This window comes from Peromyscus californicus, unplaced genomic scaffold, assembly GCF_007827085.1.
Source record: "Peromyscus californicus insignis strain IS unplaced genomic scaffold, ASM782708v3 Scaffold_13__1_contigs__length_99412109, whole genome shotgun sequence".
Classification (NCBI taxonomy): domain Eukaryota; kingdom Metazoa; phylum Chordata; class Mammalia; order Rodentia; family Cricetidae; genus Peromyscus; species Peromyscus californicus.
In genome coordinates this window covers 26,309,013-26,336,848 of record NW_026294424.1, presented here as the reverse complement: position 1 = coordinate 26,336,848, position 27,836 = coordinate 26,309,013, and the positions used below count along the sequence as shown (strand labels likewise).

Genomic DNA, 27,836 nt, shown 5'->3' with positions numbered 1-27,836 from the left:
TTGTATTGCGTGCTGAGCAGGGGACTCTGAGTATTCCTGTGTTCTAGATGTCTTTCCCTTAGCCTATATCCTCGGGAAAGTTAGTGTGTGCAGAAAAGCACGGGAGCCTTAGAGGAAAGTGCCAATGAGTAAATCCAAATGGCCACTGTGGTCATTACTGTCAGTTACCGACCCATTCAAAGCCATTTGTTTCTTTGGTACTTGAATTCATTTCCTCCTCGGTGAAACCATAAATTTAAGCAACCAGGTTTGATAAATTCTTTACCTGTGTTCTATCTCATTAGTTTATCCTTTGTGTTTGTTTTTTTTTTTTTTTTATGGTGCAGGGGATTGAACCCAGAGTCCCATATATGTTAATAACATCTGTGCTGTACCATGGATCTGTATCACAGCCTTCCCTGCTTTTAAAGGGAAGACTGATTTTATTTGGGTAGTATTGTGCTAAGGTTAAAAAAAAACTGTTGATACCTTAGACTCGCATAGCTGAGCTGTCTACAGTTCATGTTGTTCTGGCCTGAGAGGTATGAGTAGGAGTCCCTAAGGAGGATATATATTATATATTTATATATAACTATTTATATAATACACAAAATTATATTTGTTATAAACATAAAATGTAAAAATATATTTATTACATGCCATACAAGTAACATATAGGTTATATTTTTTTAATAAAAGCACAAAACCTCATAAGACAACATAGCTAGTTTTATTCTTACCTAGAATGTAGATGAAGTTCCTAATGAATAGCAGCCTTTGGGGACACTGAGAACATGGGGATATACTCTTAACCATCCTTTAGTCCTTAGCCTTATAACCTCAGTTATGAGAAGCAGAGACCTGAAGTTATTTGAACTAGCTGGGTCAGAGAACTCTCTGTGTCTGTGATTAGCACCAGCATAAGGGGACCAGAAGGACAGGTGTCTACTCCAAGCAGGGCTTAAAGCTCTGTATTTTTTGTATGTGTTCTCTGTTTCTCAGGGCTTGATTACCAAGCTCCTGTTACTTGCATTCTGTTTGTTTGATTTGTTTTTCGAGGCAGGGTTTCTCTATGTAGCCCTGGCTGTCCTGGAACTCGATATATAGACCAGGTTGGCCTCGAACTCAGAGATCCGCCTGCCTTTGAAAGGCGTGCACACCATCTCTGAGCTCTTGCATCTTAAAGCCATTGAAGAAAGTAGCTGATCCTTCTTAGTCTTTGTTTTTTTCCTCTTGCAGCATAATTAAGAAAAGGGACAAGATCATTAACAATTCAGAGTTTAACTGGACATGGCAGCAGCTGACGGGCTGGTGCATGCCTGTAATCCCAGCATATGGAGGATGTGGGAAAGCAATTCAAAGTCTGAGAGGTAGTCAGCTCTCCTGGTGAGACCTCATCTGAAAACAAACCCATGCAAACTAAACCAAAACAACAACAAACAGTTGAGACTTAACCTTCTGGCTTGGTGGTTTGTGAGACAATCTTGGTTAAGCTTTGCCTAGGACCTCACCATTATATTACACTATGTACATTATATACGTAATTGCACCAGTACATTCAGATAATGTTAGACAAAACTAGTGGGATTGGTTTTATATTGAATCTCAGTGGTAGGACATTTTGAATGGTAGTCATCTGAGAACATTTATTCAGTAAAAGTAGCTTTTTCCTATTCTCCAGCCTGCCCTACTACCAGGATGGAGCTGCTTCGCCTCTCTAAGGCGCTACAGCATTTCACTGGCCCTTCAGTAAGATCTGCCACAGTGCGGTGCTGACCGAGCACTGGAGATGGGCAGCAGGGTCCGCCACCACCAGAGACCACCAGCATGATGGGGAAGTCAGTGAGCAGTCCTGTGTAACTGCCAGCAGCGGAGCCTCCGCCTTCATTCCTCATTCTCAGGTTGCATTCCTCTCCTCACACAGCCCGTCCTGTCGTCCTCAAGAGCAGCACCAGGCTCTGGCTGTGGCTCCTGCCTCTGCCTCCTTTTTGAGGCATGGTCTTGCTATGTGGCCTAGCCTGTCTTCAAACTCACGATGCTCTTGCCTCAGCTCTTGAGTGTGCCACCATAATAGCCTCTGTTTACAGAGGAGGAGATTAAGGTCAGTACCGGGTCAAGCTAGAACTTGTACTGTGTCCTAGAAATATCTGACTTAAAAGTCAGTGTTCTTAGAATTGTCAAATATATTGACTACGGCTTGCTCTAAATTACACTTCATTATAAATAATCTCAAAATGCTCTGTATGGTTTCCCTACAAAAGAACCAAAACCTAATGGCATACCAGTAGCCAAACTCAGTGAAGATCCTGTGGATATAGTCACCAAGTCAGGATGATGTGTGACTCAGGTGCCTTTAATGGACTGCACGCTGTCTGAGGTGGGGGGGGGGGGGGGGGGGGCTGGGGTAGCTGCCTGTGGAGTCACGCGCAGAACCCATTGTGTGGTGGGCAGAGCAGCGTCATGCCCCACCCGATGGTTCATCATGGCATTTTAGGTTCTGCGTGTGTCATCAGCATATGTAGGCTGGAACAGCACGAAGGCAGGCAAGCGTAGTAGCAGGCCGCTGGAAACACAAATACCAGTGGAAAAACCACAGGTTACCTGCGGCCTTCCAGATAGCACAAATGCTTGTGAAATCTGTGCTTTTGGGGCCTTCTGTCTTTACAGCTAATGCTTTTACCAGCTAAAACCAACTTAACGTTTTCTATTTAAGTGTCTAAGATTCAGTTGTAAAATTTCACTCTAAGCTAAAGCTGTTTATAGAAACTAGCTAGTGTGTGGGCATACTAAAAAGAAAAAGGCAGGCTATATTTAAAAAAAGATATGTTAAAGTGTTTCTGATTCATGCTGCTAGATAGGTAGGTAGACAGACAGATCACCACACATAGTTCTCATCCGAGTTTGTTTTTAGAAATGTGCTTTGGTAAAGAGCCTTCGTTCGACATTTAACCAAAGTAATACTGTAAATTTGCAATAATGCAAATTCCCAGTGCGGGCTCTGCTGCCTGGACTGAGGGGACTCTCCGAGCCCTGGTTGCCCAAGTGTGCGGCAGTAGTTGCCGGCTCTTGCCTGCTCTGTGATGGATGCATGCTCTGCAGTCTGAAGAGTAGTTACCAGTTCTAAAGGTATGGTGTTGCTGTCGTCTACACAGCAGCAGCCGGACTGTCATCCTCATCCATGCGGATGACAGTGTCTCAATGGTTTCCTGAACAGCACCGATTTATTGAGTACTCAGGGTGCTGGGGAGCTTCTTTTGCATCATCAGAACATGTGGAGGTTTGCAACCATAGTTCACACAGGAACTTCCCATTTATATAGCTCTCTAGCATTCTATACTCTTGAGTTTTATAGAGACCTTAAATTTCTCTCCAGGTATCTCAGACCTGCTTGACACAAGGATGTCCTATGAAAACCTTTCTCTATACAGTTGTTGTTATGGTCAGTGTTAGTACATACTTTGCATAGGCAGTTTTGATATTTCCTTTTCTCATGATTGGGAATCTTTAGAGTGCTAAGGTATCCAGTTGAAATAAGAGCTTTAAACCATCCCAAATCAGGACATTAAAAAAAAAAAAATCAGTTACCAGTGTTTTAAAAAAAACCTCCTTGTAATTAGCTTTTTTTCTCCTTTCTTGCCTATTTCATTCTCCCTTTTAAATGTCCATTTACAGCTTTTGGGTTAAGGGGGGAAGATAAATATATTGAAAATTAAAAGCTGGGCGGTGGTGGCACACACCTTTAATCCAGCACTCGGGAGGCAGAGGCAGGTGGATCTCTGTGAGTTCGAGGCCAGCCTGGTCTACAGAGTGAGTTTGAGGACAGCCAGGGCTACACAGAGAAACCCTGTCAAAAAAGAAAGGAGAGAGAGAGAGAGAGAGAGAGAGAGAGAGAGAGAGAGAGAGAGAGAGAGAGAGGAGAGAGAGGGAGGGAGGGAGGGAGAGGAGGGGGAGGGAGAGAGAAGAAAGACAGAAAGAAGAAAGAAGAAGTGAAGAGTAAATGGCTGGGGAATGCTGTGGATATCGCTCTGTATAATAAAACACTGTATAATAAAACACAGTAGCCAGGCAGGAAGTATAGGCGGGACAAGGAGAGAGGAGAATTCTGGCAAGTGGAAGGCTGAGGCAGGGAGATGCTGCCAGCCGCCGCCATGACAAGCGAGATGTTAAGATACCGGTAAGCCATGAGCCACGTGGCAACTTATAGATTAATAGAAATGGGTTAATTTAAGGTACAAGAACCGTTAGCAAGAAGCCTGCCACGGCCATACAGTTTGTAAGCAATATAAGTCTCTGTGTGTTTACTTGGTTGGGTCTGAGCGGCTGTGGGACTGGTGGGTGAGAGAGATTTGTCCTGACCAGGCAGAAAACTCTAGCTACAGGGGAATGCATATTAATATTTTTTATTAATATTAATGTATGTGGTGTGGTACACTGGCTTTGTGATACTCTTCTTTCTCAAAAGTATAGTTTTGTTTGTTTTTTGAGTTCTGACTAACTGGAGTCTCAGAAGGAACTGTTTTGTCTACCACCACCATTTCCTGTCTGCCTCAGTTTCCTTTAGTGACCAGCAGTGATACAAAGCCTTTGCAAAATGCTTTCACATACAATACTTACTTGATTTCTCATGATCCTGAGAGATTGGTGGGACATTGATTATTAAGAAAACTAAGGTATAATTGGATCTTAGAGATTACAGATCTCATAGTGAGGTTTGCTCATCCATATGTGCCTGATGCCTATACCTGAATATCCCAATTCCATGGGTCTGGGTAGGAAACAGGAAGATATGTTTTGGGGAAAAATCATTACTTTCTCAGACATTCCTGTGCGTTTTTCTATCGTCCACCCCTGCTTCCACTGGGAGTAACCGAGCTAAGCTTGTGACCAGTATGTGGTTTACTGTGTTGCCTCTACTCCGTATGTTACAGAAAACCCAGCAAACAGTGCTTCAGACCCAGGATTCAGTTGTCCTGGAGTTGGCTGGTGTGATGGTTGGGGTAATGCTCTTCCTGTGTTACTGTACATGGGGACGGGGACTTACTGTGATTGGCCACAGCCCTGGAGACTGGGCGTGCTGTGGGTTCTCTGGCCCTGCATTTGTCATCATGAGAGTACTTACACGGAGGAGGGTGGAGGATGAAAGGCAGAGGGAATGAGGGAGCAAACAGTGCCTTGAGGCTGCAGGGAGTGGACAGGAGCTCGGGAATGTAGGCAGCCGCTGGAAGTGAGAAAAGACAAGGAAATAGGAGGAATGCAGCCCTCTTCACCTTGATTCTAGACCTCTGGCCTCCAGACTAAAGAGAGTAAGGTTGTCATGGGACGGCCAGACCCTGTGCTGAGAACACAGTTGGGTGGCAGGTCGTTGCAGTAACTGCTTCCTGTCTGACTTGGGGTCCTCCACAGCGTGCCCTGCTCTTCCATATTAACCCAACCCAGCACCCCTCCCCTCCGCCTCCTCATCCGCCTGCCCACAGGCCTGCTTGCATTTGCTTCTCTCTCTTAGCCAATCCTCTGCCTGAGAGCTGGTCGGCCTCCAGCCTCTCTCTGCAGGTCCTGACTCAGATGCCCTCTGTTTGGCTTTATTCTGTTTTTCTCATGTTCCTGGCTTCTGGGACCCAGGACATAGAGTGGGTATTAAATACATAGTTGCTGAGTGTATGCAGAACTCTGATTAATTCAGTAGGACAAATGGCTAAAGTGAAATGCCTGCATTATAGACAGGAGCCTTTAAAAAGGTTCTTGGTACACGTGACCAAACCCTGTTGTGCCTGAGGTCAAATCAATTCATATCCCATCAGCATATGAGACAGCCCTGTCCACTTTATACTCATCAGTTATAAACAACCCCAGCCAGCCTGGTACATGGAGATTCTATTTCTTTTGCATTTATGTGGCTTTTATTAGGTGAATTCGTATTTTTATGGCATTTAATAGCTTCTGTCTTTGCCCACTCTTCTAATGACAGCCTGATTTCACTGGTTTTTCTAAGTTGGTGCTGATGTTTTCCTAACTGACTTGTAGAACCTAAAGGCTAGTCTTTGTTGTCCGTGTTGCAAATATTTTTCCTAGTTTGTCGTTTTTTCCCCAATTTTTCCCGTGTATTCGATTTTTTTAAACAGTCATTTTATCTTTTCCCCCTTGTTTATTTGGAAAGCTCTTAGCTAGTTCTGAAATCAACTATTCACCTATGATTTCTGTCAACTTTCCTTACGTTTATGACCTTTTTTTTTAAAGACAGGGTTTCTCTGTATAACAGCTCTGACTGTCCTGGAACTAACTCTGTAGCCCAGGCTGGCCTCAAACTCACAGAGACCCACCTACCCACCTGCCTCTGCCTCCCAGGTGCTGGGACTAAGGGTGTGCACCACCACCGCCCAGCTATGTTTATAATTTTTAATGTTGTTATTTAATCTCTGGTGTGTTACTTGTTGTGTGGAAGAGGAATGCCATGCTCACTTTCCTCCCGTGGCCACAGGGTCCGGGCCATCAGTAACACCTTGAAAATACTGAGCCTTTGCAGTTGTATTCAATTCAGATTCATTTTAGTTTTTAAACACCAGAACCCAACCCTTAGTTATTGTAGCTTTTAAATATGGTTTGGACTCCTTTTCAAAAAAGTATTAAGAGGCTGGAGAGACGGCTCAGCATCAAGAGTACTTGTTGCTCTTGCAGAGGTCCTGGGTTCCATTTCCAGAACCTGCCTGGTGGTTCACAACCATTGGCCAGTTCTAAGGGGTCTTCTGACCTCTGGGGCCAGGCACAAACATGGGGTGTACAGTCATACATTCAGGCCAAATACTCAGACATGTAAAGTAAAAATAAATTAATCTAAGTTTTTTTAAATTATTTTAAGACAGATGTGGCTGGGCAGTGGTGGCACACACCTTTAATCCCAGCACTTGGGAGGCAGAGGCAGGTGGATCTCCGAGTCCAAGGCCAGTCTGGTCTACAGAGTGAGATCCAGGACAGCCAGGGCTACACAGAGAAACCCTGTCTCAGTGGACAGGGGTCGGGGGAGTAGAGACAGGTGTGATAGTACACACCTTTAATCCCAGCACTCCAGAGCTAGAAGCAGGTGGATCTCTGTTGACTTCAATGCTTAGCCTGGTCTACACAGTAAATTCTCAGGCAAGCCAGAGCTACATGGCTGAGACTCTGTCTCCAATATATATATATATATATATATATATATATATATATATATATATATATATTCTCCCTCATCTGTTGGTTCTAAATAAATTCTAAGATCATTCTGTCAAGTTTAGAAATAGTTATAGATTTCATGTCCTAGAATTAAAATCTGGTCTCGCCATTCTTCTTGGAAAGTCTCTTCCTGACTCCTCCTCGCCTTCGAGGACCTGCCCCTATCGATCTCTTTGATTTCTGCATTTACCACCCTCCTGGAATTTAAGGACAGGCCAGTGTCCTGCGTTTTCCACCTCCCTGTCTTTGCTCCAGCCGCTCCATCTGCTTCTGGTGACTAGATTGATGTCCTTGTCTGACTGCCCTAAGATGGATCCCCATCTGAGTGTCCCCTTCCTCACCAGCCCCGCTGTGTGGTCTCTCATTTGTGCTGGCTGTTAAATTGTGCGCCACCACCGCCAGCGAGGCAGAGTTTTTGCACTGAGCTGTGTGTATAGCTTCCTTCAGTTGCGTAGTATCTACCATGCTGCCGTCAGATAGTTTGTGGTGTGCCTGGGTTAGAGGAAAATAGTGGACTAGAACTTTGAAAATAGACTGTGCAGCAACCAGTGTGAAAGATGGATTAGGGCCTTGACTAAGGCTGTGATGGGGGACATAGGATGTGTCTGGGAAATGAGAGAGAAAAACTTTGACCTTTGTGCCTGGTGAGGATCTCTTCTGAAACCCCAGTTTCCAACCTGGACATGAGTGGATATTTAAGAAGGGTATGATTAGGCCAGTTTTATTGACAACATTGCTTTATTTGGGAATGGGGGCAAGTCAAGTGTATGCATGGTGTGTGTGTGGAGGTCAGAAGACAACTTGTGGGACCCAGGGACTGAACTGAGATGTCAGGCCTCTAAGTCCGCTCACCATCTCCTAGGCCAGTTTTAGCTGTGCTGTGAGTTGGAGATGCCTTTATGATAACCAGTGGAGATATCCGATATGCAAGGGAATAGAAATAGGCTAATTATATAGTGTTACTGTTGAAAGGACACTCAGATTGGAACAGGATGCTGTTAATAATTAGGTTAACAAACATGCCAGGAATGACCCTGATTTGAACTGGGATGTGTGTATGGTCTTCTTCCCACATTAAAAAAGGAAGAAGTCAAGCCTAAGGCTTAGAGGTAAGTTATTAGTGTATAGGTGCCCTGAGAGAGCACAGTTGCCTAGTGAGGATATACAGGATGAGAGTAGGAAAAAAGAGACAGACACAACACTAGCAAGTGCATTTATTGGTTATCAACTGGGAAAAGTTTTCCTCAAAATTCTTATGCTCCGGTTTTCCTTATACTTGAGTATCCTAAGCAACCATACCCATTGCTCACCCCCGCTCCCAGGACATACTTCCCTTTGATCTCAGACTGCAGCCAGAGATTATTGGAGGGTGTTTTGTTTTGTTTTAATTTTAGGTGCTGCGGACAGTGCAGTGGTAGAGCACTTGCCCAGTATGTGCAGTGGCCTGGGTTTGATCTGCAGTCTCGGGGGAGGGTCTAGAGCTGCAGGTTTATAATGAGGCTGGAGGAAGAGGAAGGAACAAAGCAAACTTCCGGTGGGCAGAGGGGGAGAGCTGGGAGAACCAGTGGGAAGTGGGCAGTGTCAGCAGGCACTGCAGGGGACAAGAAGTGTCACTTGGCCGTGGCATTTAGAAGACACCTTGATCCTGTTTCTACGGTGGCCAGTACCGTTGTCTTGGAGCAGGAAACAGAGCTGTGAAGGGTAAAGGCAGGAAGACCCACCTACCCTACCTCGGTACAGCATTAACGGGGGAGAGTCCTCCTTGTTTTAAGTGAAGATGGCTTGAGCTCGCTGAGTCTGGTTTGTTGACTACTGGAAGGGACTAGTAGAAAAGAGCGAGACCGAGAGATCAAGGCCGTAAGAAATGCCCGTCTGCAGTCAGCTACCTGTCGGGAGTGCCTGCATAGTGGTTGAGCAGCAAGCACAGTTGATTGATTCCAGCAGGAAAAGAAGAGGGAAGCACCGTTTAGGTGTCTGAGTTTTTCCTCTTTCTCTCAAGACTCAAGATGGACAGACACCTTGAAAAAGAATATTCGTGTGTCTTCTGGTTGCATTTCTTTGTTGAAATTCCGTTGGTAAAATGCTGATAATCTATTAACCTAGGTTTATGGGCTGATACTATGCATCCTTATTAAGAGGGATAAAAACAAACACTTCAAATGAGCATATTCCCTGAGAGACAGAGAGAGAGAGAGAGAGAGAGAGGAGAGAGAGAGACAGGAGAAGAGTGTGTGTTGTCATATGCATTGGATGGGAAACAGGGGTTTTGTTGTTTATTTGTTGGTTTTGAATCACTTTCTCCATCTGTAGGTCTAGCTGGGCCTGAACTCATGATCCTCCTGCCTCAGCTTTCCAGGCGCTAGGATTACAAGTGTGTCTTGGTTATGGTTTCTATTGTGATGAAACACCATGACCAAAAAGCAGGTTGGCGTGGAAAGGGTTTATTTGGCTTACACTTTCATATTGTATTCCATCTTTGGAGGAACTCATGATAGGGACTCAAACAGGGCAGGAACCTGGAGGCAGGAGCTGATGCAGAGGCCATGGAAAGGTGCAACTTACTGGCTTGTTCCTCATGGCTTGCTCAGCCTGCTTTCTTATAGAACCCAGAACCACCAGCCCAGAGATGACCCCACCCACAATGAGCTGGGCCCTCCCCCATGAACCACTGATTAAGAAATGCCCTACAGGATTGTCTGCAGCCCTAGCTTATGGAGGCATTTTTTTCAATGGAGGTTTTTCTCCTGTCAGATGACTGTAGCTTGGGTCAAGTTGACATAAAATTAGTCAGCATAAGGTGTGTACCATCATGCCTGGTGAAAAAGTGATTTTTTTTTTTTCTCTCATGACAGGGTTTCTCTGGGTAGCCCTGACTGTTCTGAAACTCAAACTGGCCTTGAACTAAAGAGATTCACCTTCCTCTGCCTCCCTAAGTGCTGGGATTAAAGGCATGTGCCATCATAGCCTAGCTGAAAAATTCAAATTTTAAGGAAAAGAAAAAAAAAAACATTTTTTTAGAAGCCCCCTTAAAAGAAAGCAACAAAATTAGAATAAAAAACTGCCTTGTTTCCTGGTCTGCTGTCTCCCAGTGAGAAATTTTTTTGATATATATTTTTATTTTTAATTATTATTTTATTTTATAATTAATTTAATTTTACATATCAGCCACGGGTTCCCCTGTCCTCCCTCCTCCCACCCTCCAGGAGCCTTCCCCCCCACAGTCTACCCCCGATTCCCACCTCCTCCAAGGCAAGAGTGAGAAATTTTTATGGGTTCACTTCCTCAGAGGGAAAAGAGCAAGGGCACCAGCAAGAGAATCAGAAGTGTTGCATAGCTCTGCACAGGCCCCAGCCCCGAAAACTAGAGCTTTAGGCCCAGTGTGCGACCAACAAAAGGCTGCTGCGAACTGTGTGCAAGAGTTGGTAAGAGTCTGTGTTCTGCCCTTCGTTCTGTGGGAGTCACTTCCTGTTGTTGACTAGAGTTCTTTATTTAGACCCACCTAGCTTCAGAATGCCTGCTCGCTTGCAGAGGGAAGTGTGTACTTAGAGCAGACTCTTGTTTCAAGACAGTCCCTTTGAAGAAGACTCACACTGCTCATGCACTTCGACTACATGATGTGCGCAGACATCAAGATCCCATATCGGCATGATCTTGTTTCTGTTGAAAACCAACTTGGATCTAGTGACATGCACCTGTAATCCCAGCCACTCTAGAGTCTGAGGCAGCAGAATAGCTAGATTGAGGCCAGCCTGTACAACTTAGCAAGACTGTCTCGATACTAAAACTTAAAAGATAGTGCCAGAGCTACAGCCCAGCAGTGAAGTGCTCGCCTGGCGTTTGGATGGCCCTTAGTCCAACCGCAGTACCACAAAAGAAATAATATATATACATATATGTGTGTGTGTGTGTGTGTGTGTGTGTGTGTGTGTGTGTGTGTGTGTATTCATGTGCTAAGTAAGTTCTTTGGAGTGTTGAGGAGGCAACCAAATGGCCTTCAGGTTTTGCGAGGAAGCTTGTAATCTTTCTGGCATGGTAGAAGTTAGCTAGCAATCAAGAAATATGCCCAAACATAACTCTGAACCCTGTTGGACAGCCATCTCATTAAGAATTTTAGGTCACTTTAACATCACCATTGAGTTTTGCTGTTGTTTGTTTGTTTTTTTTGTTTTTGTTTTTTTTTTTTTTTTGGTTTTTCGAGACAGGGTTTCTCTGTAGCTTTGCGCCTTTCCTGGAACTCGCTTTGGAGACCAGGCTGGCCTCGAACTCACAGAGATCCGCCTGGCTCTGCCTCCCGAGTGCTGGGATTAAAGGTGTGCACCACCACCGCCCGGCTGTTGTTTGTTTTGAATCAGGGTGTCTCTGTGTAACCCAGACCTCAAACTCGGCATCCTTATGCCTCTAATTTTCAGGTACTCAGATTACAGACATGTGACACCAAGCCTCTTGCTTAGCCCTTTATTAAGAATACTTATATAATACTATTATAATATATAAATATATAATAATTATATTTTTAGTGTAGGGTAATACTACAAAATTAATGAGAAGACTAAATTGCTACTAAAATCATGGGAGATAATGGATAAGTACTGTATATATATCCGGTATTTGTTATTTTATTTTCTGTGTGTGAGTGTTTGCCTGCATGTCTGTGTACCACATTAGTGCCTGATACCTTTGAAAAATGGAGTTGAAGATAATTGTGAACCATCACATCAATGCTGAGAACTGAACCTGGCTCTTCTGTGAGGGCAACAAGTGATCTTTTTTTTTTTTTTAAAGATTTTTTTTTATTTATTATGTATACGAAAGAGGGTGCCAGATCTCATTACAGATGGTTATGAGCCCCCATGTGGGTGCTAGGAATTGAACTCAGGACCTCTGGAAGAGCAATTGGTGCTCTTAACCTCTGAGCCATCTTTCCAGCCCCAACAAGTGATCTTAACCCTGAACCATCTCTCTAATCCCAGGTCCAGCGTGTTTTTAAACAGACATTAGATACTGTAGTTAAAAATCTCCTCTTAAGTTCTGCTTTGTGGGATTCATAAGAAAACAAAGAAAATGTATCTCTTTAACCTAGTAAATTAGAATTTTTAAATTGTAACACATTTATTTGGGTGTTTTGTTTTGTTTTGTTTTTCCAGACAGAGTTTCTCTGTTTAGCTTTGTGCCTTTCCTGGAACTCACTCTGTAGCCCAGGCTGGCCTTGAACTCACAGAGATCCACCTGCCTCTGCCTCCCAAGTGCTGGGATTAAAGATGTGCGTAGATTTGTCCTCATCTGGAGGAACCTTAGTGGTGTTTTCAGTGTTTGCCATTATAAGCAGTGTACCGTTCTTTTCTGTCTGTCTGTCTTTGTGTGTGTGTGTGTGTGTGTGTGTGTGTCTCCATGGTGATAAATACAAGTTTCTCTAGACTCTGGACATAGCCCTTCTCAGACCTCCTCAAGAGAATTAAGCCCCAGTACCATAAGGAATCCATTATAGTCTTGTCCTGTCGTTAAATATTTGCCAGAATATCACTGGTTTTATGCCATCCTCTGGAGACCTGAGGGTATGATCCCTAAATCATTTTCTGTAGGACTTATTTTCCTGTTGACCCCTAGTTAAGCCTTGCATGTCTATAGGTATGAGTGTGCCCTTTGCCTTATTACTGGATCATTTCAAATTTTTCCAAAATGACCATATCCACTTATGTACTCATTAAGGATCTGTGAGAGTTCCTCCTTAAAATTTGTGTGCATGCATGCATGAGTGTGTGTGTGTGTGCGCACATGCACGCGTGCCTGTGCGCGCGCACACAGGTTGACACTGGAATGTCCTCAGTTACTTACCTCTCTACCTTATTTATTGGTATGGGTGGGGATGGGGGTGCATGTGTGAGCACGTGTAGAGACCTGAAGTTGACGATCACTGTCTTCTTGATCACTTTCTAATTTGTACATTGAGACAGGACCTCTCACCCAGCTCAGAGCTTTCTATCTAGCTGCTCTAGCTGGCCAGCTTGCTCTGGGCATTCCGTGTCTCTGCCTTTGAGGGCTGAGATTGTAGGTGACTGTCACACTGCTCATATTTGACATGGGTTCTGAGGACCCAAACTCTGCCCCTCACACTGTGCATCAAGTGCCTTATTCACCGGGCCGCCTTCCCAGTCCTGGCTGTCCTGGAATCACTGTGTAGACCAGGCTGGCCTCAAACTCATAGAGATCCACCTGCCTCTGCTGGAATTAAGGAAGTGTGCCACCACGCCTGGCCCCTCTATCCTATTTTTTGAGAAAAGTTCTCATAGTGAATCAGGAGCTCAATTTTGTCTAGATTAGCTGCCTGGCAAGATCCAGGGACCCACATGTCTAGAGGCTCCCCAATGCTGGGGCTACAGAAAGACAGAGGGGGATCTGAACATAGGTCTGTGCCTTACCCTCTGAATCCGTCTCCTCAGTTCTGAGATCCCCTTTTTTTGTCTTAATTGTTCATTAGATTTTGACTTTTGCCAATTTAAAAGCTATGACATTTATTTTTATATAATTTGCATGTTTATTTTACTAGAGTTCCTAACTTTTCACATGTTTATTCAACATTCGATTTTCTGTTTTATCCATTTTTCTACTACTGTATTTTTTTTTATCATTTTAAAAACCAGCTCAAGCATTCTTTGTGAATTCTAAGTACTTTTGTTGAGTGTGTGAACCTCACATATTATTTGATAATCTTTAGCTTGCTTTATTTTGTTTAACAGATACTTAACTTTTTTGTTTGTTTGTTTTTGAGACAGGGTTTCTCTGTGTAGCCCTGGCTGTCCTGGAACTCACTCTGTAGACCAGGCTGGCCTTGAACTCACAAAGATCCACCTGTCTCTGCCTCCTGAGTGCTGGTGCTAAAGGCATGCACCACCACCGTCCAGCGATACTTAACTTTTAATATAATCAAAGTTATTGATTGTTTTCTCTGTAGTTTGTGCTTTGAGTATCTTCTCATGGAGTTCTTCATAAATGACTCAGCCAAGGAGATGTAAATGAAAGGACTTCACAGAGTTGGGACAGTGGAGACATGGACTATCAGTGCTAATAGAGTGGTTACATCCAGAGTGGAACCAGGAGGGAATGGTGATGCTGGGGTAACGCCTCCAGAAAACACAGAGAGGCTGGAGTGCCTGATGGAGGGCTGGCCACACAGAAGCAGCTGTGCTGACAGAGAGGTGAGGCCCACCGATGGGGCCCAGCACAGCGCAGTGAGGAGGACCCAAGCCTCTCCTCTGACCCAGTGACCTTCTGCTGCTGCTTTGCTGAGTCTGATGGCAAGGCGGTAGGCAAGGCTTCATGTTAACCGAACCCTCTGCCCATTGAGCCACATCCCAACACAAAATGGAAACAAAAATTAAGTGTTTGGTGCTAGGTGCTAAACCCAAGGCCCCACATATTAGGCTAGCCTCTTTCCACTAGAGTACACCCTCAGGCTGAAAACTGGGGCTTAAATTGGAATTGCAGTTAATGTTCTCATGGGTTTAGGGGAACATTAGCATTTATATAGGATAAAATATTGTCCATGAAATGTCATGGGTCTGATTATGGATCCTTTCATCTGATAACTTGGGAAAGGCATTTATTCGTTTTACTTTTCATTTCTGGCTATAATATAGAAATAGTAATTCTAGAATCTTTATCCTCATAGCTATTAATTTTCATCATTAAAACCAGAAAGCAAAATGTTCAACAACTTTAAGGTTATAACAAATTGAAATGGATTAAAGATGGATATGTAATTAGTTAAATTTTTTTCTAATCTTTGTAATGTAGACTTTAATTTCCTTTCCTAAAAAAAAAAGACAGACTCTCACTGTGTAGCTCTGGCTGGCCTGGAACTCAGTATGTAAGCCAGGCTGACCTCAAATTCAGAACTCCCTGACTCCACCTCCGAGTGCTGGAATCCAAAGCATGCGCCACCACACCTGGACCGGGCATTAATCTCTTAAAGCAGTTACACAGGAATGGACATGGTGTGGAACTTGCCGAGGAGGTCAGTCTCACAAATGCTGCTTTCCCAGGCTGGCCTTGAACTTGCAATCCTCCTGCCTCACTCTCCTTAGTGCTGGGGTTGGAAGCATGCACCACCATTGCCATCAGTCTAGCTATATCCTGGCCTCTTAAGAAAATATTAGAGTGTACGTGTGCGCGTGCGCGTGTGTGTGTGTGTGTGTGTGTGTGCACACGCGTGCATACACATAGATTCCGGGGACCACACTCAGGCCAGCGGGCTTCATGACCAGTGCCTTTCCCCCTGAGTGCTGCCGATCCTCACCCTGCCGCCTGTTAGTGAGCTTCTCTTCTTAACCTAGTTTCTTTCTCTCTTTTGCGTTTTCTGAGACAGGGTTTCTCTGTAGTTTTTCTGGATGTCCTGGAACTCACTCTGTAGACCAGGCTGGCCTCGAACTCAGAAAGATCCACCTGGCTCTGCTTCCCAAGTGCTGGGACTAAAGGCGTGCGCCACCACCGCCCAGCTTCCTTTTTTCCTTCCTTAGTTTTATTTCTTATTGGAGCTAACCTTGTGTCCAGTGACCTATTTATTAACAGACACCTTGATACAATGACATTTATCCACCTCGGCAGGTTTTGATTATTCTTTGCTTGTTAGTGGAACAGTTCTGTATGTGAAGCCTTACATCAAAAAGCCTTGAAATTGGGCCGGCACGATGGCTCAGCGGGTACAGCGGCTTGTTGCCAAGCCTGATGGCCTGAGTTCAACCCCAGCCAAGATCCACGTAGTAGAAGGAAAGGACTGACTCTCAAAAAGTGTCCTGAGCGCTGCTGGACTGACTAAGTCCATGTACGTCCACGTGCGGCTTGAGCAGAAGGGTGACAGCATGTGCTTGTGTGTAGCGTGTGGCCTCAGGGTTTGCTGCTGGCCGCTTGCCTTTCAACTTCTTTTTAAAAGGTAAAGTTGCGTATAGATCAGTTGCTGCTATTTTCCTCTCCTTAGAGACAGTTTTTTCTGGTAATTGCCCGTTTAAGGAATTTCTTATGACATAAGTGGGATTTCTAAAACAAACAAAAACAGTTTTGAAACAAGCATTCCCATCATGATTAAATTTTTTACTCACTGTTTAAAGCGTGTGTAAATTTGTCTGGCTGACCCGTAACCATAATGTACTATTGTAATTTAATTTGGAGACAGGGTCTTAAACGGCCCAAACTCATCTTGAATTCATAGCTGAGGATGGCTTGACCTCCTGATCCTCCGATTTCTGGCTCTGAACTGCTGGGATTACAGGTGTGCTCCCTGGTCCAGATGTTGGATAATTTTGAAACTGTCTCCTTCATTTGGCAATAGGGTATTTGTTGTTATTCTTTATTTTTCTCGTGGCGGCTGTCTTAAGACAGGGTCTCTCTGGGTAGCTCAGACTGGCCCAAGTTTACTATGTAGACCAGGTTGGCCGGCCTCAGACTTACAGAGATGCACCTACTGTCCCTGTCTGCTAAGTGCTGGGACGAAGATTTGGGATCGTGTGTGTGTTCTGGCTTTAGGCCTGTGCCACCATTCCCAGCTAGCAGTTGTTTAAACAACGACTCTATGTCCATGACTAAAGTAAAGATAACCGTAAGGTGGGGTGAAGCTTAGTGGTGGAGGGCTTACCTAGTTAGCATGCCTGAGGCCCTGGTTCAGTCCCCAGCAAGGCGAAAATGGGAGGGGCTGTAGATTTCCTGCTCATGTGTTTTTTCTCAGACAGTTCCATTGAAGTCTTGAATTTTCAACTTCTCAAAGTAGAAATTTTATAGCTGTAGTTTAAAAAAATTCTCTAAATATATCGTTTTATCTCATAAACATCAACATACTCTCCCTCGAAGGGCCTCCTTATTCACAAATAGTTTTTCATTTGTTTGTTGTTCAGTCATTTGTGTTGTTCAGACCGACCTTAAACTCCTGGGCTCAAGGTCTCCTGCATCAGTTTCCTGGTGGCTGAGACTGGGTGTGCCCTACCACATCTGAGTTTCATGGATGGTTTGAAGATGATCCTAAACAGTCACTACAATGGATTTGAAAAATATACTACAGAAAGTATAATTTAGCCTAGCTGATCGTCTAAATATGCTTGATTTTGAAATATGAGAGGCATCTGGCATTAGAGTAATACTTTTACAAAAATATTTCTTCTGTCATCCTTTTAGGCAAGTTTTCTTTGCAGTTAAAATGACTGCTAATTTTTTGTTGTTTTTTTTTTTTGAGACAGTCTCTCACTGTCTAGCTCTGGCTGTCCTGTACCTCACTATGTAGATCAGGCTGGCCTAAATTGGCTGTTAATTTTTAGTACATGTTTGGTTACTGGCATTTAATTTTTTCTGAGGTTTATTTATTTTTATTTTATGTGGGTAGGTGCTTTATTTCCACATATGTCTGTGCTCCACATGTGTGCCTGGTGCCCACTGAGGTCAAAAGACAGCGTTGGATCACTTGGGACTGGAGTTACTGATGGTTGTGGGCCACCGTGTGAGTGCTCAGAACTGAACCTAGGTCTTCTTGAAGAGCAGCCAATTCTGTTAACCACTGAGCCACCTCTCCAGCCCCCAAATGCCGTATTTGTATGTATGGCTTACTTGACACTTTGTTAGAGTAAGTAGGACAGAAAAATCTTCCTGAGGAAGTACTGAGTGGCGGAATGATGATAGCAGTAAATTGGTCTTTATCAGTAAGGTCATTCCCCAAAGAAAGTCTGTACAGGTCAGCTTTCAAGAGTGTACTTTGTAAGGCTGGTTAGCTCATTTAACTAGGTTCCACCTGAGTGGTATAGTACAGAGAGGCTGAAAAGTCGTTAGAAATACAAGTGATCTGTGGTTAGGACAGTTGGAAAAAGCTGCATGAGTATTTTGGTTCTACACACACACAGTGGGAACATAGTCAAAATCAGTCATAGTGGCATGGGTCTGTAGTTCCTTATTTGGGAGGCAGAGGTAGCAGGAACACATGAGCTCACACATTTGAAACTAGGCTATGTAAAAGATTAGAACCAGGGCGTCGGTGGCGCATGCCTTTAATCCCAGCACTCGGGAGGCAGAGCCAGGCGGATCTCTGTGAGTTCGAGGCCAGCCTGGTCTACAGAGTGAGATCCAGGAAAGGCACAAAACTACACAGAGAAAACCCTGTCTCGAAAAACCAAAAAAAAAGATTAGAACCAATTTATTTATATTTGTAAAGGGTTAACTCCTTAATTTCCCCACTCTTTCCTCTAGTACTTACCCAGCACATACTTAATGACTGCTTCCTGTGCCACCCGCCGTCCTGGAGGCTAGCAATGGGGTGATAAAAATGGCTGGTTTATGGGCGTACTGAAGATGAGTGAAGGGTTGGCAGATATATGATACTATTTATTTGTTGTTCTGTGGTTAGGGATTGTTTATTCTGTGGATTCAAATAAGGCCAAGGATAGGCAGCGTTGGAGTTTTGGGTAAAAGAATTATTTTTATCTATATCCTTGTTCCTAGTTGGGTCTAAGTGACATGCAGTTTCTGGTACACACCAGTATCAGGCCATTCTCCGAGTCCCTTTCCTCCTTGGGGAGACCTGGAGAGCCGCGACTGACCTCCCTGTGTACAGCCCCGCCGTGTGCTGCAGAGATGAGCCAGTGGGGCCATGTGGGAGGCCTTGGAGAATGTCCTACTTTCCTCCAGACTTTGAAACCAGAAGATGGCTTGAGTCATCTGGACATGAAAAGTTTTGAGAACATGGCCTACTGAAGAGAACACATTATTACCACTTACATTTCTACTTCCGTTTAGAATTGTGTGAATATGGACTTGGTTTTCTATTCTTCTGGACAAGTTGAGCAACTTACAAAGTGTTGTATCACTTTCAGCCCTAGAATTCCTCCACGAGCACCTGAGTGAATTTCCCCTTTCAGAGACTCTTAGCTCCTAAAAGGGCTCCGGAAACCAGAGTCCAAGGTGCAGACGTCAACCCCGTGCTGCTGAGGGCCGGATTCTGCCTCCCGGTGCTGGGGCCGAGGAGCTAGACCCAGAATGATCTGATACAACCCTGGGCTTGTTTCAGCAGAACCCACGCTGACCTGAGATCTGTGACACAGTAAATGACGCTGAAATCACAAGTCACAGGTTGGGCCGCTTGATGGCTCAGTGGATAAGGCAAGCCTGTGACATCTGAGTTTGATCCCAGGATCCCATGATGAAAGGAGAAAACAGACTTCTAGAAGTTGTCCTCTTACCTCTGCATGCAGGCCATCAAACACACACACACACACACACACACACACACACACACACACACACACACTAAAAATGTGTAAGTCAGTAATGGATTTGTAGATCTTCAGATTCTCTGTCAAGAGTCTTCATTACCGAATTGGTTCCTAGGACAAGAAAAGCCTGGAGGCTGGCCTTCTAACGTGAGAGCTAGATGTTCTGAATGTGTGAGCAGAAGGTGTATTACCTGCTAAGGGTAGGTAGTTTATAGACCCCTCCTGTGATAGAACACCAGTGTGTGGAGACCGGCCGGATAGTGCTAGATTGAGAAATGGAAACGTTTGGTTTCCCAGCCCCCACTTCCCCACCCCCCAAAAATACTGTTTTGAAGATTTAGATACTGTCAGATCTTTAGGAAAGAAAAAGAATGAAGTGCCTGTGAACCAAACTGGTTGCCATTACCCAGTTTATAACAACGTGGTAACTTTCGGGAAAAGGTCCTTAGCTCAGGGCTGTAGCTGTGCTTGTGTGAATTGAGACTTGAGGGAGGAGCAGGGAAAAGGCCTGACAAGGTCCAAGAGGTGGAATGAAGCTTGCAGTAGGTTAGTGTGTCATCAGGAACAGGGAAGGCTCTACGTTTGTCCCATCTGTGTGAGATTAGCTGCTTCCTGGCCTCACATCCTGTATAAATTCCCTGCGGCTCAGGTAAGGGATGTGACTTCCAGAATTTTATTTTGGAAATCTATCTCATTTTCTGTTATTATGGTAATTCTACAGTTGATATCTCATATTTTCCATGAAAAGACATCTAGCCCATCTTGTTCTATACAGTGGTTTAATAATTGAAACATTTGTCCTTTTTTGACATTAAAACCAAGACTAAGAATGTTGATAGATGGATAATTACTAGTATTTTAGCCTCAGATCTAGAACAGAATTAAGTTGAAAGAAAAAATAAGTAAAATTTTGGAAGCTTGTTTTTGTTTTTTCAGGCTGGGGGTATAGCTCAGTGGAGGAGGGAGGGCTTGCCCAACGTGAGCCGCAGGCCCTGGGTCCCATTCCCTCCACACACAAAACATCATATGCAGACACAAATAAATAAATAGTCTTTGTCCCACAGTTCGTGCATCTGACTTGTCCCTTGTTTCTTTGGTCCATGCTAATGGAGTGCTGAGAGCACCCTTGGGTCAGTACAGTGCTAGACTAGTCTGTGGGACATCAGGTCACAGAATTTCAAGAGAAGCACGGACTGTTGACTAACTAGTATCTAGGACGTTACCATGAGAGGACCTCTCTGGATGAGTTTATCATTTCACAGTTTTCAGAATTTACCACAGTCTGTGATGAGGAAAGGGGGTGATTCTCTTCTCCCTAAACAGATGTGTAATAGTTAAATGTGACTGACTGCCTGACTTGTGATGGAGAAATTCTAAATTTTTGAAGCTCTGAGAGAGTAAGATTATTTTAAATGGACTTTTAAAAATTATTTTTTAATGTACATTGGGGTTTTGCCTGTATGTATGTATGTCTGTGTGAGGATGCCAAATCCCCCAAAATTGAAAGTACAGACAGTTGTGAACTGCCATGTGGGTGCTGGGAATTGAACCCCAGTCCGTTGGAAGAGCAGCCAGTGCTCTTAACTGCTGAGCCATCACTCCAGCCCCTTAAATGGACTTTTTAAATGTATAGTCCAAACTTATATGTTCCCTTAGAATTTCTTTGATCATTTTGTAGGAATAACTAATATTTTTCTTTAAAAAATAAAATTAGGCCATCCGCGGTGGTGCACACCTTTAAATCCCAGCACTCTGGGGGCTGAGGCAGGCAGATCTCTTTCAATTTGAGGCCAGCCTGGGCTACAGAGTTCCAGGACAGGCAGGGTTATGTGCAGAGACTGTCTTTAAAAAATTGGTCATTGTGTATACTTCAAAAGTTCAGGGAAGGGAGCCTGCTGGATGGTCCAGCGGTTAAGAGCACTCGTTCTCTTGTAGAGGACTCCAGTATGCTCCCCAGCACCAGTGGCAGCTCACAGCTATCTGTAGGTAATTCCAGCTCCAGAAGATCCAACACCCTTTTCTGGCCTCCACAGGACCGGGCCATGGGGCATGCACATGGTTCACAAACGTATGTGCAGTCCTAACCCTCTTCCTCAGCAGTCATTTGTTTCTAAATACAGGGAGGCTCTTCCTTTATCTTTGAATGGCAGGGACTAGGCAGGGATTGCTGTGCTGGCCTCCGAGGAACTCACCCTTAGAGAAGGAGCAGGGAAGGGGTAACTGGTGCTGGACCAAACCGGCAGCTGTGAGGCTGCCACGGCACCCTCTGGCCAAGTGGCCAAATGGACCAGATTTTAAAAGTTGGGAAAGTGAAAATGTAATGCCTGCACTGTTCGGCTATCAAGCCTTCAAAAATACAACCTGAACAGCTCCTCACTCCAGAAGCAACCGTGGGCTGCTTTCCTCAGAACCCCAACTTTTACTGAGCACCCAGAGTAGACTCCAGGTAACCATGTGCTCATTCTGTGGACACGCAAAGATGTAGCTTTCACATTTGGCTCTTTTGTACAGGACCACTGTATATGGGAAGCCATTTGCTAGGAAATAGCCAAGTGGCATAAAATTCTGTGTCTTTTTCTTAACTTCATGAATAACAGTTTCGATTCATTTTAAATTCAACAGAACTAAATACTTCTGGCCTCCCACAAAGACATCACAGGAAGAGATTATTGCGGCGTCTATTTCAATGGCTGTTTCTTAAAGTGAGCGCTGAAAGTCTAAGTGAGTGGGTGGGTAGGGAGCTGTGAGTAGTTATGTTGTCTTCAAAGGCAGAACTCTAGAAATGAAAAATAGCTTGGCTCTCTAGCAAAACGTTTGAAAATTTTATGCCACCTAGGCATAAACCAAACAAGACCTCATAGGGCCTCATGAGCATACTTTCTGTGATGCCAGTTTTAAATGCTATTATAATGACTTGCCAGAGATAGACAATTAGCTTTTGATATTGGTTATACCCAATGAAACATCTGTATGAGATTTTGATGATGCCAAGAGTTCACTAAAAACAAACAACAACAAAACCTTTTTATTTCCCTTACTGATAAAACCTGATGTCTCCTTTAACATTTTGGCCCACATTGTTACTATTATTATTTGAGACAGCTTCTCACTATGCAGTCCTGGCTGGCCTAGAACTGTCTATGTCATACACACGCGCACGCGCACACACACACACACACACACACACACACACACACACACACACACACACCAGCCTGGCCATGAACTAAGAGATCTGCCTACCTAGTGTAGGTATCCTACACCTGGCTAACTCATGTTTAATTTTGATAAGATCATCAACTTGATTGATAAATCATTACAGAACAGTTGGTCCAAATGTGTCTTTATGTGTAAGACCTTTATGTTAAGTCTTAAAGCTTTATTATCCTTAAATATAACTAGTGTAGTGGACCATTAAACAGCAAAGTGGGAAGAAAGTATTGATTGGGTGGCAGCCAAAAATTTGAGGTGCCTGAATTACTTTTGTAATATCTTTATGCAGAATGTACCTGTCATTTTTAAAGCAATCATAAATGTTCCAGCTGAGCTCTTAAATTCTTAGTGCTCTTAAATTCGAACTACTTAGACACATGCACTCCATACTAATACTAAGGACAATACAAAGTCCCCTGCTAAGTTTGAGTAGTTAAAAACATTAGGTTGTTTTGTTTGTTTGTTTGTTTTTTGTTTCTTAAAGGGGAACGTTAAGGCTATCAGCGTGAAACTTGTGGGCAGAGGACAACGCCTCTGGCTCGCCCGTGTTCTCCAGGCCTGGTTTCCCTCCGGTTGGCTGCTGGGTCTCCATACAGGACGCAACTCAGGTTTGTCCGGCTCCAAAGGTATTACTTGGTGACCCATTTCGCCTGTGAACTTTTTCCGTCGCCAGCTCCACATGGGGCTCTCGACTCCTCCCCCCATTCCGACATCTAGGGCCATTGGTGGACTCTACCCTCCCGCCGTCCGGCCCAAGGGCCGAATAGCTCGGATGCCTGTCATATTTGTGGTCTCGCTCCTCTACGGATTGTGGCCCGCGCTGCGCCTTTGTCACCACCCGCTCCCCCATCCGCCTGTTTTCCAGTGTGTGGGGGTTATAGTGGTAGTAGTGGCCCCTCGGCTTGAGCAACCCGGTTCCTTCCTCTCCTATTTGTGCCTTCGGTCCACAGAGCTGTCTGCCGAAGCTTGGTGCCCGCCTGCCCCTTCCTGAGCGTTCTCCCGGCCGGAATCTGCATTTATGGCACCGCCCGTGGAGGGCGGGGCCGGGGCGGGGCCTGCGGGGGCCAGGACCTGTGGAGCAGGGGCGGGGCGGGGCCTGCGGTTTGAGGTGGGAGGGAGGCAGGGTGGGGCCTGGCTGCAGGGGCGGGGCTGCCAGGGCGGGGCCCGGCCAGGCGCGGGGCGGGGCCTACGGGGCCTGGCCGGAGCTCGCCGGAGGCTCGCAGGCGGACGTCACTCCTGCACGGCTAGTGCTGGAGCACGAGCCGTGGCTCGCTCGGCCCGGGCGTCCCCTCCGCCCGCCTCCTGCTTCCTCCCGGCTGCCCGCCGCCTCCTCCACCATTGTATAATGTTCCTGACGCGCAGGCAGAGGACGCCGGAGTGGTAGCTCCGGCCTCTCTGCGCGCTCCCAGCCACCGTCGGCCCCGTGGCGGGGCGCCCCGCATGGAGCGGGCATAGCTTGAGGGGTGGGTGGAAACCCCTCGGATGCGTTAGCTCCGGGCGGACCTGCCTGTGGTGAGTTCCCGGCCGAGCTTGAGGCTCCCCGGGGTTGGACTCCGGCGGGCGGGGGGCGGTGCTGGGCTGGGCCAGGCGGGAGCCCAAGGCGGAGGAGGCCGGGCTGGGCAGGTTGGGGCGCACCCGCCGGCCGCTTGGAGACCCCGACTGTCACGACCCGGGGCAGGAGCCGGGCGGCCGGGGCTGGGAGCTGTTGCCTTTATAGCTAGCTGGGGTGGCTGTGCTCGCTGTGGTGGCTGTGGTGCTGCGGACGTGCGAGACTTTTTTTTTTTTTAAGATTCGCGTTGCTGGCCCGGAGGCTGCTTCACTTTTGAGTTCCGTGTCTGAGTTTGCATCCAACTTGCTATCTTGTGTTTTGAGAGTTTCCCGGTGGTCATGGGTTAAAACAGCTCTTTTCACCCTCTTTTTTTCCCCGTACCCAAGTGAATTGATTTTGGAACCAAATGTATATTAAACTTAACGCCTCCCTGGTTTTTAAATTAGAAATCTACAAGTCATCTTGGTGGTAACCGCCTATGACGGGGCGGGGGGGGGGGGGTGGCGGTGCTGAGGGGAGCCAGCTGTCCCGACGCGTAGACTTTGTACCATTGACACTGGGCACCCTTCAGAGAACCACTGCCTCGGGAGAAAGTACTGAATTGTTCATTTTTTTCTTGACCATAAATTGTCTTAGCTTTAGCAGAAATAGCAGCAGTCAATAGAGTTGAGAGTTGAATGTTAAGTTTCTCAAAAGGATGAGACGGTCTGGTCTGTTTTAGAGTAACTTTTTGCTTGTAACTTAGTTTTAGGAATGGAAAGTAGGTTTTTCCAGGCAGCGGGTTAAGACACTCACCCTCAGAAATAGCAGTTTGTATTTGAGTAGAATTGGTCAAACCTTAGTTGGCCTTAAGGGAAGGTCAGTGTTTTCAAGCTTTGTTCTTGAAACATGCTTTTGATTTCCCAATATATGTTAAGTGTTCAGAACCTGTGTCAAGAGCCTGGAAATTGTAGTCACCAGTAGGATTGCCAAGGCCCTAGCTGTTCAAAGTTGCTTTTTCTAATTTTTGTTACTGACAAGAGTGAGATAGACCAGGGCTCTACTTAACTCCTGGAGGGCTACACACCTGAGAGCCCTGGGCTGCTCTGCTGTGGGGGATGGTGTGTGTGTGTGTGCGCGTGCGCGCGTGCACAAACTCAGCTTACCTCACCCTAGGTGCTACTCCACCCACCCACTCTAGTACCACTTTATTTTTATTTGAGGGGGAAGATACTAAGATCCCAACTCGGGCATGAACAAGAATAATGGTGGATCCTTACTTTCATGATGGTTTTTTGTACGTTTCTACACTTAAAAATCTATGAGCTGGCCCGGGTGTGGTGGCAAACTCTGTAATCCCAGCACTGGTGGGTCTGTAGGAGTTGAAGACCAGCTTGGGCTACACAGTGAGTTCCAGGCCCCAAGTGTTTGGTCTCAGGGTAAGCGGGCTTCCATGTCTTTCCTCTCCTAATTAAAATATGTCCAGCAGTGTGTGCTCTCTAGTGAGAAGTCTTAGGAAATGGACTTGGTAGCTTACTTTCCCCGTCTCCACCTGGCTCTCTTCCTTACTTTATTTCAGCAGGTAGGAGAAGGGACTCATTTTATCACATCCACTACACAGCAGGAGGGGTCCTAGAAGAGTTTCATTGTCAGGAGGGTGTCCCGGACTCCTAGGTAACAGCTGCTCAGACCAGCTTCTGGTAGAGAACTGAGAGAAGGGTTTTGACTCAGATTTAGAAAATCTTTACATTGCCATTGCTGAATTTTCCGGCATAAAAGCTTTTTAAAACTTAATTAAGGAACAGAAATACAGAATTTACCCAGTCACTAAGACTTGGTTATTAATAACAGCATAGTAAGCAACATACACTTTTCTGTTTTTAAGTCACTTAAATTTATGTGTGACAGCTGATATCTTATGGCTGCCCCTATTTTAAACAGTGCTCTGATGGTAACGTAAAGGTTCCATAGTTCAAGAATGTCCTCACTTAAGATGTGCTAGACTCTAGAGACTAAGACAGGTAAGAGCCTCCGTAACAACACGTTTGCAGGGTCCTCTTGCTGTGGTTTCTTATTAAAGAACCCTAGTGAAAGTATGAGTTTTGTGGTTTTTTGGGGGGTGTTGTTTGTTGTTTTTGTTGTTGTTGTTTTGAGACAGGGTTTCTCTGTGTAGCCCTGGCTGTCCTTTGTAGACCAGGCTGGCCTCAAACTCAGAGATCTGCCTGCCTCTGCTTCCTGAGTGCTGGGATTAAAGGTGTGCGCCACCACCACCACCACCACCCGGCCAAAGTATGAGTTTTGTTTTAATTTTATTCATATTTTCAAAATGAAGACCACTTAGCCAGTATTATTTACAGAACAGTAGGTGTGTATTCAGAAGAGTGAACTTAGAGAATTTCCTAAACTTAGCAGATGTGGATTTTTTTTTTTAATTGTTTTGGCGTGTTGTAGAGAGAGAGAGCTCCAGTTGCAGGAGGTAGGGGCGTGTCTGATTGTTGAGTCCAAAGATCAGACCTATGTTAAAGATACCAGAAGACAAAGCTTCAGTTTAAGTGAAAATGGCCTGGCACTTAGGGTCATGCTGGCCTTCACACATCTCTCTATTAGATATTTTTTTAAAAGGTGTGTGTGTGTGTGTGTGTGTGTGCGTGCAATGGAGAAAGGATTCATGCAGGGTCAGAGGCCAACTTTGTGGAATCAGTTTTCCTTCTGACTTTTGCTTGGGTTCTGGGGAGACCTCTGGTCTCCATGCTTGAGTGGCACGTACTTTTACATCTGAGCCATCTCTCAGGCTCATCAGTTAGTTCTGACCAGTAACACATGAAAGTTTTAAAACACTTGCATGTGCACAAGTAATGCATTTTCTATCTGCCACGAATAAATACTCATTAAACATTTGTCAGAAACTTAACAGGCTGTGACTTCTGTTTAAGAAGTGTCTGGGTATTTAATTTGATTTTAATATTTCAGAATGAAACAGCTAACCAAAGTTGGGTTGCTTTTTAAAGAGAAAAAAAAATGTTGTCTTAAATAGCCAGTGTAGTTAGTATTAAAGGCAGACTTCTGTCCTGCACAAATGCTGGAAACCCTTATGAACACAACTGTCCCCGGGCATCCATCACTCGTTGTGTGGGGCTGCGTCTTTCTTTCTCCATTAGCACTGACTAGCAGTTCATTCTTTGTGTGGATCTGTGAATGGCATATGTCAGCCTAATAAGACGGCATTCCTATTCTGGGTAATAAAGAGACTCTTTGTTGTTGTTGCCCCCCCCCCCCAAGATCATGAGACAAAAACATGCTTGACTGTCCAAAAATTTCCTTTGAAAAATGTATAAATTACGTTTCAAGATACAAACAGCATGATATCTGTTAAAATACATGATTTTTAATAGAACAAAACAAATACATTCTTGGACCATACAAACTTGCTTCTGGAAAGGTGGCCGTTTGCAGTCTGAGGGTCCTACAAGCCGGGAAAGTTCATTTGTTCCCTCTCAGGGCCGCTGCCCATCATCTGAACTCAATTGAAAATCCTTGCTGTGATTGGCAGAAGCAAGCACCACGGCTTTCTAGATCTGCTGGAGAAATCTAGCATCGCCTAAGCTGCCTTCTGCCCGGCTGCAGTCTTCTGTTCAGAATGAAGCCGCCTGGCCTCTCTTGGTGGAGCTGGC

At 45.0% G+C, this 27,836-nt stretch overlaps 1 protein-coding gene across 5 annotated transcripts in view; it reads left to right on the top strand.

Annotated features, from left to right (window-relative positions):
- Window positions 1-27,836, top strand: part of Sertad2 (SERTA domain containing 2) — a 114,139-nt gene that overhangs the window by 68,252 nt on the left and 18,051 nt on the right. For 2 of the 5 annotated variants that reach the window (XM_052734746.1, XM_052734745.1), the window contains one exon: window positions 23,122-23,245. The exons of 2 other annotated variants lie outside the window; for them this stretch is intronic. The gene's annotated coding sequence lies outside the window, so the exon portion shown is untranslated. Of the gene's footprint in view, window positions 1-23,121; window positions 23,246-23,819; window positions 24,150-27,836 lie in introns of those variants that run through there. One more of the 5 variants, XM_052734744.1, reaches the window with a different exon arrangement.